At 40.0% G+C, this 11,402-nt stretch overlaps 1 protein-coding gene across 1 annotated transcript in view; it reads right to left on the bottom strand.

Moving 5' to 3' along the window:
* ANAPC7 (anaphase promoting complex subunit 7) overlaps positions 1 to 5,139 on the bottom strand; it is a 34,271-nt gene extending 29,132 nt beyond the window's left edge. Inside the window, exon 1 of the mRNA XM_074205633.1 lies at positions 4,895 to 5,139. The gene's annotated coding sequence lies outside the window, so the exon portion shown is untranslated. The remainder of the gene's footprint in view (positions 1 to 4,894) is intronic.
* Between the last annotated feature and the right edge of the window lie 6,263 nt (positions 5,140 to 11,402).

Genomic DNA, 11,402 nt, shown 5'->3' on the forward strand with positions numbered 1-11,402 from the left:
GTTAAGTGTCTCCTGGCAGTGATGTTCCTCTCTTTAAGTGGAAAAGTAACTTTAGGACAAACAGAATTTGCCTGTACTCTTCAGCGCATACATTTACTTACCTTCTACAAAATGAAGTTATCAAAGGCCAGCCTAGGCTGGCAGTGCTCCAAAATGTAATTTAATTAACCAAAGGGGATCAATGGGGAGGGGGTGGGTAGATGGGGGAGTGTCAGGCAGCCAAGGTTAACAAGTAATTAATAACTGAGATCTCTATGTTTTAAATCTATCACTGACTCAACTTTTTAAAGCCTTTGTGAATAAACTTATAAAATAGAATCAAGATTTTCTAGGACATGGGATGCCAAGTCAATATAAAGTTAGCATAAATAATAATATTCTTTTGATATTCTGGCATAAAAGAAGACAGTTGGCTATAACTCCACAACTAGGGAAGGGTGGTAAGAGCTGTGTCTTAGAGTAATTAAATTTATAGGACACTGACAGCACTTGCAGACTGAATTTAGCACCCCGTAATTATCTTAAAACCAGAATGAGGCCTGGACCTCTAGTTTCATTAGTGTAATGGGGTTCTGCTCTGAGATGCCAGGAACCTACTTCTGGGAAAACAATAATATTCTGCAATCACTTCTCATGTTGAGTAGGAATAATCTTTTCCACTGGCAGAATGGGCTCCATCTTTAAAACTGCATTGGAGGGGGCAGGGAAGCTGGGTGGATAGAGCACCAGCCCTGGAGTCAGGAGGACTGAGTTCAAATTTGACCTCAGACATTTTGTAATTACCTAGCTGTGTGATCTTGGGCAAGTCACTTAACCCCATTGCCTTGCAAAAACAAAAACAAACTGCATTGGAGGTAGGAGTCCAGGCTGAACAATGCTGGTAGCCCAAGAAGTCCAGGACCCAAGTCTGAGGGAAGTCTTAGATTTATAACTTGGGAGGATTAGGCCATATAAGAACTGAATTAAACTGTGAGCCTAATCCCCCTTCCCTCCTCAGAGATTGTAAAAGGGCTTATGCCTCTCCCCCTCTTTGTACATTTGTTCTTGCTAGATCAATGAAGATGATATTCCTTTGTCAAAACAAATCTGACTATTAAGTGGTTAAAGGGAACTGGGGTGCAGGAGACCCCCTAAAATTGAGGGAACACTATTAATGGGAGGCATTCCCAAACCGCCATAAGGATACCATAGGACCTTGGGAAAGGTTTGAGATGTAACAAACCTGACTTTCAGATTGTAGGTGTCATGGCAGTCACTGTCAGACTAGTATGGGGAGCTTCCAAGTGAAGACATTTTCCTAAGAGGGCAGATAAGTTGGTACCTTCTCTACAACTTCAGTCTCAGAGAGTTCCCTAGTGACTTGCCCAAGGTCACACAGCTATGGCTGTGTATAGTATAGGTGTATCCTGAGATAGGATTTGAACTCAAATTCTGTGTTTTATCTACTGTGCCACTTTGCTGCCCTTTGAATTAGTCTTTAAAAAGTTGATTTGAAGGCATATTTCCTGACCTTTACCTATGTTGGGGAAATTGCTAGCAACAGCTCCTTTGCTATTTCCCTATGCTTTTCTCTCACTTGCTTTCCCCCTGAGATAATCCTAATGAATTACACAGGAGTGCCTCTTTGGCCTTGCCCTGTGTCTACTTCCAGATTTCTAAGGATCTCCTTGACATTTCTTTTTATATTTCTTGAAGATTTAGAGTGGTCACAATTTGATTCATCATTTCTATAATAAAAGCAGCTCACCCTCTCAATTTATTTCTTTTTTTGTTTTTGTTTTTTTCTGTTTTTTTTTTCAGGGCAATGGGATTGAGTGACTTACCCAAGATCACACAGCTAGGTAATTATTAATTGTCTGAGGCTGAATTTGAACTCAGGTCCTCCTGACTCTGGGGCTGGTGCGGTGCTCTATCCACTGCACTACCTAGCTGCCCCCTCAATTTATTTCTAACAATAGACCCACCACTTTCCATATCACCAAACCTTAGTATCACATAAGCTCCTTGAAGGCAGAAACATTTTTTTTTTGGTCTTTCTGTCCCCAGCATCTTATATGTAATAGACAATAAATGCTCATTAATTAATAGGGACAAGATTTATTATTTGATCCACTAACCTTGTTGAACCAGGTAGATAGAGCACCAGACCTGGAGTCAGGAAGTTTCTTCTTCCTCAGTTCAAATTTATCCTCAGACATTTTTTATTTGTGTGACCCTGGACACGTCACTTAAACTTATTTAACTATTACCTTATCTGTAAAATCGGCTGGAGAAGGACATAGCAAATTATTCCCATATCTCTGCCAACAACATCCCAAATAGGGGTCACAAAGAGTCAGACACAACTAAAACAAATGAACAACAGAAACTTTGTTGGGTATCAGTGTGGCACAGGGGCTAGAGTTGGATATTAGGCAAGACTTGGGTTCCAATCCTTCCTAGCCATTCCCTGAGTCAGTCACTTAATCTTAACTCTGGAATAGGGATAATAATACTTATACTGCCTTCATAAGGTTGTTAAGATAAAATGTTCAGCACACTTTAAAATGCTGAACAAATCCAGAAGGCTTATAGATTGTACAAGATTTTTAGATGGCGATTTATGATAAAATTCACAATTCTTACATTTTGAGTCCACTATCCCATCTCAAGGATTTTATCCTAAAGATATCATAAAAATGAAAAAATGTACCTCTCTGTACAAAATTGGCCACATCTTTATTTATAATAGCAACATGCTGTGTGTTTGAACAATTGGAGAATGACTGTGTAATAGAGGAAATATTGGACAGAAAAATATGCTAATTAATCTTTTTCTTCTTCACTGACTATGTCAAATAGATAGCTTATTTATTCTTTTTTCTTTCTGAACTGGTCTTACATTAATACTGACCTCCATCCCATTGCTCAAGGCTATTGAAACTACTTAAGACACACCATACACCCCTACTTCCATTCCATTGTTCCAGAACTATCAAATCTATTTGATGTCCATACTTCCACTCCATTGTCTAAGCACTATAACTGATTTTATTTTTGAGATTTGGATTCAGGTCTAGTTCTCTGATGGATTTTTAAGTCAGTAATTCACCATTTGAGACAAATGCCACAAACCAATAGAGGGAATCTAGTCCTGAATTGTTACAGGTGGAGATCTGTGTCTGGGAAAAATCAAAAAGACAGTTTTAGCCTCAGAGTAAGGTATTTCCCTTCTGGCTCAGGTTCCACATTATGCTCCTCTATAAAGGAGTGCTTCCTACCTGCTTGTTCCTGAGTCTAGCTATGAGATGAAATTTGTTACTGCATGATTAGTTGTCAACTGTGACTATCTGAAGTCAAGTTTGATGTAGTTATAATCACGTCCCAGCTTTTTCTCTTTATGGCAAATCCCCATTATCAGAGCAGGTACACAAGCGTACAAACACATTGTGCCCTGCTACCACATAGTGTTCCCCCTACATCCTAGAAAGACCTAGATTGGGGAACTGCTACAAGATATATGTTATATACACTGAATCATTTACCAACTGAACCCAACTGTTGTTGAAGTCATGGAGAATTATTTTATTTTATATTTTCATTGCTATTCTTCCCTAGGTTCCTTTCCTAGGTGGGGTTCCTGGCTTTTCTACTTTGTGACCCCTATATTTATCCCATTTCTAATCATTTCTTTTCTTACTCATTTTTGGCATTTGTTTGATTAACTTTCTTGTAAAATTCAGTGCATCTTCAACTAGTGGTCCATCTGGATATCAACCTCTACACATTTCTGGAAGGCAATAACCTTTGGATGTTACCTCAGGTGATTTCCAGATACATTTTGACTCCCCCATCTCCCAGCAATTGCTAGGCAGGGACAACTCCACATCCCCAAGTAGAAAAAGAGACCTTCATCTCAACTCCCAAATAAATTTGGTCCCAAATTGAGTGGGGAATATACTAAAGGAAATGTTGGACAGAGAAACTGGACAGTTCTATAATTAAGCTGTTCCCTCTGTGCTGACCATATCAAATAGTTAACCCTATTTAATCTTTTTTCTTTCTGCGCTGGCCTTATATAGTAACATTGACCTCCATCTCATTGTTCAAGGCTAGTGAAACTACTTAAGACCTATTCACCCCTACTTCCATCCCTTTGTTTCAGATCTATCTAAACTACTTGATGTCCATACTCTCACCCCATAGCCTAAGCTATGGAAACCACTTGAAAACCACATATAGTGACATCTCATTGTCTACCTTACAGATACTGCTGCAAGCCCCTATCAAGGAAATATTGAATCCCTGCCCAGTCCTGAAAGCCCTCATCTATAGGTCCTTAATTACCTCATCTTTGCTCTTTGAACTATACTCTTCATCCACATATCTCTAATTCCTTTATCTCTTCTCTCTGAGCTATTACCCCCATAGATATATCCCAAATTACCTAATCTTCCTTCCCCCTTTAAAATCTCACCCTCTCCTCAGTTGAGTTGCTATCTCCCTTTGAGAAGTCAGCCACTCTTGGGGAGCATGATCACCCCCAAGTAAAGTCACATGTCCCTATACCTCTCACATATAGTGGATCCTTTAAGGATCAGCCCTGTCAACAATATTTTGTAACTGTCTTAGTTTCCTTCTTTACTGCTTATTCCCTGAGGGAATCAATTGCTTGCAACTGCCTTCACTGCCTTTATTTTTCTCTCCCCCCACCAGTTTCTGCTAGCCACAGTCATGTAAATAAATATTTTTTTGTCCCTAAATTTTTCTGGGTCAAGAGCCATTTTTGTAAGTGAATTCATTCACATCCACTCAAACCTCTGAAGCCTTTAACTTGTCATATTTTTCAACAACAGTTGAATCAAAGGTATTATGCTGGTATTTAGCCTTAGTTTAGATGGAGGCTATCACTTACCTTGGGACTTCAAAATCTGGTCCTGGTGCATCAGAGGACCATTACAGACATCATTTATCTCCATGGCTTGATATGGGTAGGAGACCAACAGTCAGCCAGTACCTTAAGGGAAAGTTGAGAACTTAGGAGAGAGCATTGCCAAAGGTCCACTCCCTAGAATTTCATCAATCTGTAACCTCAAGGTGTTGCTGCAGAGAGTCAGGTTGACTGGTTGGTTGTTCACTTGCTTTTCAAACCTCTTCCACAACCTAGAAAGAGGCTAGAACAGAATTCATTCAGACCATGTCTATCTCCACCCACCAGCTCAGAAAAGGGCCTTCCCTCTTCTCTGATTCCTCCCTAACCAGTCAGGCCAGAGAGGGTGACTTATTGCCTCCCAAGGCAATACACCTGGCTCTCTCTTTTCTCTTCCTTGAAGCAGAGAGGCAGATTTTTTTCAGCCCCACCCAGTTACAGCAATCAACAGATTCACTTTTGTCTAGAAATAATGGCCCCAGATTCACATAGAATTCTCTCTCTCTGATCTTTGGTGTGTTTAAAGGATTATAAATAGAATATAAAATGAATTAACATCACTCATTCACTCTCTGGTTAAGAACAGTTTTTTCCTCCTGTTATCATTGATTAGAGATTAAAAGTTTTGCCTTAAAGAAGAAAATTTTTTAGTCAATCTCCTTCCATTCATTGAGAAGAATCTTCTGACCATAACCAAAATATAAACAAGTAAAGACATAGGTTTGGATTGATCATAGATGCTTAAATATGAAAAGAAAGCAGAAACCAAAAAAATAAAACAATTAAGACAGACTAGGACAACCAGGTGGTGCAGTGGATAGATCATTGGCCTTGAAATCAGAAAGACTCATCAGCATGAATTCAAATCTTACCTCAGACACTTACTAGCTGTGTTCTGGGTTAAGTGATTTATTCCTGTTTCCCTCAGTTTCCTCATCTGGGGAAAGAAATGACAAACCACTTCAATACCTTTGCTCAGAAAACCCCAAAGGGGGTCATAAAGACCTGACAAAAACAATTGAACTGAAGAGAAAAGAACCAGGAGCCTCTGATGGGCAGAGTAGTTTTTCCAGTTGGAAGGAGGGACTGAAGGATCATGAGAAGCAGAACCCACACAGGACTTCGGCTAAGGTAGATCAGGAATTCTTGAGCCTTTTGCAGAGGAAAGGGGCTGGAGAGTGCAGAGTTTCACCAAAGGCCAGTGACCAAATGGGCAGTGACCAGTGCAAAGTGATGGGTGTTGCTACTCCAAACTGACTATAACCATGAGCCATGAGCGGTTGGAACCCAGTGCAGTCTGCCTGGATTAATTCACCAGTTTCTCTGGCTGTACAGCTACTGGAATCTGAGAATTTACCCTTTTCCCATTTCTTCCCCCATTCCCTGCTTCAGCACTGCCAGGATGATTGGCACTCCTTACTCTGATGAGTTTTCTGCTCTCTTTAGGTTTTGTTTATTGCCTAGATATATTTTTATTTACATATTACTGTGGATAGCAGAAGCTAGCAGGGAGAGAAAATAAAGGCAGTGAAGGCAGTTGGAAGCAACTGATTCCCACCACCAGTCCATTCTTCCCTAAGCAGTCTCTTCCTGCTCAAAATACATTGCATTCAGTTGCAAGCTCCCACTAGGTACCAGAGACAGGGTTGGCAACATGAAGACAAAAGTGAACCGACTCCACTGACCAGAGAGGGGAGAGGAGCTAGCTAAGCCACTCTGTTCTCTCTCTAAGGCTGGGCAGCTTCATCTTCTCCTTCATTTTTCACCCACATCCTCCCCTGCTCCCAGAATTCCATCTCTTCTCTGAAAACTGGGATCATATAAACATAACCATTGCCTCTAGGCAGCTTTTTTGTTCCACTTTTCATCCCTCTCCCTGGACACCATTCCCCAATTTGGGTTGTCTTCCTTATAGAATGTAGGTTACTTCTCATTCTTGGATTTGCTTTTTTTTTTTGCACCCCTAGCGTCATACTGCAACATAAATATTTAATAAATTATTTATTAATATTAATAAATTATTTCATCCATGTAAATGAGTATATAAGTCAACCAGCTTTTCCTGAAGATCTACTATGTGCCAGTTCTGGGGGTACAAAGAAAAGCAAATATAATCCTTGCTTTCAAATAATAATGGTGGAGACACGCATGCAAGCACCAAAAACCAATGCACTACCTAGGGATAAATTGGGAATAATTGACTGAGAGAAAGACTGAATGAAATTTGGGAAAGGCTTCCTGTGGAAAGTAGGGTTTTAGCAGGGATGTAAAGGAAGACAGGGAGCCAGGAGGAGATGGGGAAGGAGAACATACCTTAACTTTAGGAAAATCTCTTTGCTTTGTGATGGATGCATTAGTGTGTGGTGACCAAAGGAGATGTGAGGGGACCTCAACTAGGGTGATGTCTTTGTGGGGAAAGAGTAGACAAGAGATATTGTAGAAACAGAAACAGAAATAAGATTTGACTCAAGATTGATTATATGGAGTGAGTTCGGGTGAGCATAAAAGTAAGATTGGATGACTGGGAGGGTCATGACGCCCATGATGGTTACAGAAAGTTGAGGGGAAATGATAATGAATTCTAATTTGAGCTATGTGGAGTCAGAAATGTCTCCAGGAAACCCAACTTAAAGTATCCAAAAAGTGATGTGAGATGGAAACTCAGGAAGGGCTAGGTTGGAGATATATATTGGTCTAGGAATCATCTGCAAAGAGATGAAAAATGGGCCCATGGGAGCTGATAAGAAACCAGTTTGGAGACTGTAAGGTGAAAAAAGGAGAGGGACTTGGAGACATTTTCTTTTTCTTTTTTTTTTTTTTTTTTAGGTTTTTGCAAGGCAAATGGGGTTAAGTGGCTTGCCCAAGGCCACACAGCTAGGTAATTATTAAGTGTCTGGGAATGGATTTGAACCCAGGTACTCCTGACTCCAAGGCCGGTGCTTTATCCACTACACCACCTAGCGGCCTTGGGGACATTTTCATCAGCTGCTTCACCTCCTATCTCCATGTTTGGAATTCTTCCCTTCCTCATCTCTACCTCCTGGTTTTCTTGTCTTCTTTCAAGACTCAGCTAAAATCCTGTTTTCTTCAAATAGTTTTTCCCAATTCCCTTTATTGTCAGTGCTTTCTGACTGAGATCATTCCAATTTAGCCTGTCTAGAGTTTATTTGTACATAAATGTTTGCATGTTAACCGGATTTGAATTCAGGTCTTCCTGATTTCAGGTCCAGTGGCTAACTTCAGGCAGAATCAGAGTATAGGGATCATCTTATCACAACCAATGAAATGCAAGTTATTTCACATGGTGCAAAACCCATCATGCATTTTTGCTTAATCAGTGGATACAACTAGAATTGGGTCCTATTAATAAGAACAAAGACTTTAGTCTCATTAACTAAATTTCCCTTGCCTATTTCCATGGGATCCAACGACCATATTTTACATATAATTATTGCTTGGAACAGAAAGCATTAGAATAATGCAACCAACTCTCAGAAAAAAATTTTTCTTTTGCTGTTAAAAAGGAGTCATGGCACAGCAGATAGAACACCCACCCTGGAGTCAGGAAGACCTGAGTTCAAATGAGTGACCTCAGACACCTGATACTTAGAAGCTGTGTGACTTTGGGTAGGTCAAGTAATCTCATTTCCTCATAAAAACCTAAATGACTAAATAAATAAATAAAATGAATCAGTGCTCAAAATAGTTGGGAATCACAAATGATCGACCTAAATTTTAAGAATGAGGAGACAGACCCAGCAAAGGGAAGTGATCTTGCTAGTTACATAGCTTTCTGATACAAAATCCAGTGTGGTTTCTATTATTCCAACTCTGTTGAGACTGTCCTATCAGCCTCAGTTTCCTCATTTGTAAAATTAGAGACTTGAACCAGTTGACCTCTGAGGTCCTATCCAATTCTAAATTCCATCCTCCTGTGGGTACACATGAATGCTTTTTTGGAGAACTGAATTTAGTCAAGAGTATCAGAGAAATTACATACTTCCCCAACTTGGCTTTTGTTCAACATCTTTGTTGAAAACATCACCTTGGGTTTTCATATCCTCAGAGGAAATACTTCCACATTGGTCAAGTCATTTACCCCCAAGCATAAAATTAAACCTTTGTAAGATCTAAATGTTCTCTGGAGTGTGATTTTGTGCTCACTTCGGCAGCACATATATTAAAATTGGAGTGTGATTTCCTTAGACTTGAGATGGTTACAGCCATAACACCTATTCCAAGTTGAATTATTGTACCCCTTCTGGATTCACTTATTGACTAAAATGTCTAAAATCTTTTGAGAACTCTCAGTTATCTTTGTTCAATTTGCTTTTTATACAATAAAGGGCCTTGAAGAGTGTTTTAGATGTCATTCTTTTGATTGCTTTTGGAAAGTTCTTGTGCCCCCTTCTGGCAAAGTGGGTAACAGACAGCTAGAAATTTTAATTAAGGTCATATTTCTCCTTTACAAAGCAAAACACCATTTTCTGAATCCAACGGGGGAACTTTCCAACAAGGACCTTGACCTTACAGCATATCTGAAATTAGCTTTCTGGTGGGTTACCCAAAGAATACCCAGTGTTTCCTGCTCAGTTTCCATCTGCCTTCCAGACATGAGACTAAAGGACTGGTACTATGATGGTGAAGTCTTTTCATTGGCCTAGGAGCTGGAACTGAGGGTTCATCAAAAGGTTCAAGAGGAGTATTTCTGCTCTCTTCTCTGGAGGCTTTAGTGTAAGGGAAATGAGCCAATGGGTGGGGAACAGGCAGGCTACCCTCTCTTCTACCTGTGCCATCACATGTCCTTGAGCACATGGTTGTTTTTGTTTTTTTCCTAATATTAAGTCAATGAGTATCCAGAGTATCCGGAGTTAGAAGGGACATGATTTTTTTTTTTAGGTTTTTACAAGGCAAACAGGGCTAAGGGGCTTGCCCAAGGCCACACAGCTAGGTAATTATTAAGTGTCTGAGACCGGATTTGAACCCAGGTACTCCTGACTCCAAGGCTTTATCCACTGCTCCACCCAGCCACCCCAAAGTGACATGATTAATTACAACCTTGTAAGCTCCAAAAGTCAGAAGAGCTATCAAAGGGCCCCTCCAAACCAGAGCTGGTGGCAGCAACATTGGAGGTCAGATCCACTTCATCCAAACACAAGACTGACTGGCCAAGAAAATGCCTTCTACACAGAGTTAGCTCTGCTGAAAAAGAAGGCAACTCTCTCACAGTGGGACTCTGGGAAAGGAGAAAATCACTCCCAGATCCATGAAATACAGAACTGTGAATTCCACACATTCTCTACATGTGTGTGTAACTACCTTTTGACCTAAGTTTGAGTCCATTCTCCCCCAGACACTTTGCATATGTAAGGGAAGAACAGGCCCCTAGAAGAATGGAATGACTTGTAAATACCATTCATATTTTCTAGCAAATGCTCTTTTATGAAAACTGATCAATGTCAACTGGTTGATTGATATTGGGGAGCTCACCAGATGGGGCAACCTGAAGGGCTGAGATTTCTAATCCTATCAATCATATGCTGTAAAAACCAATTGTGTTCTGGGGCTTGGCCACACCACTGGGGAGTTAGGAGAGTGAGTCCAGAAGGGGTACAATAATTCAACCTGGAATAGGTTATGACTGTAACCATCTCAAATCTAATGAAATCACACTCCAGAGAACATTTAGACCTTACAAAGGTTTAATTTTATGCTTGAGGGTAAATGACCTGACCAATGTAGAAGTATTTCCTCTAAGGATAAGAAGACCGAAGGTGATGTTTTCAAAGAAGATGTTGAACAAAAGCAAAGACTTTACAGGAAAAAGGCAGATTTGGGAAATGAAAAACTGGTTAATTTGATCTGAGATTTAAACCTGAAAAGGCTAGGTAGGACCTTGGAAGTCATCTAGCTCCACCCAGCCGTACTGAAAATAAGGAACATCTAAGACCAGAGATTAGTTTATTCAAAGTTACAAAGCTGAGGTAGAGATTAGAAGAGCTGGGACTGGCACCTTGGTTTTCCAACCCCAAACTCAATGCTCTTCTCACTGCCCTTCACTTTGTATCAGGTAATAGTTTATCTTTTACCTCTCAATAGAGAAACTGAAGACTGGGAGCAGAATACTGAATACACTGTTAGAGGAGGTCACTATATTGATTGCTTTTGTTTGTTTTACAAAGCAATGGGGTTAAGTGACTTGACTCCAGAGCTGGTGCTCTATCCACTGAGCCACCTAGCTGCCCTACTGATTGCTTTTGTATGTCTGTTTTTCTTTGTTAAAAGTGGGTTGTTTTGGAAAAGGGGAGCACTATATCTTGGAATGAATGATATAAAAACAAAAGTTATCATAAAATTTAGCAGTTTCAAAAAAAAGAAAAGCAAGCATATTTCCTGGCCAGAGATAAAGTATACCTGACAAAGGTTTACAAACTGAATCAAACCTCTACAAAACAACTTAATTCCTGCAGAAGTTATTTGCCTAACACAAAGA

Source organism: Macrotis lagotis, chromosome X (assembly GCF_037893015.1).
Source record: "Macrotis lagotis isolate mMagLag1 chromosome X, bilby.v1.9.chrom.fasta, whole genome shotgun sequence".
NCBI classification, from domain to species: Eukaryota; Metazoa; Chordata; class Mammalia; order Peramelemorphia; family Peramelidae; genus Macrotis; species Macrotis lagotis.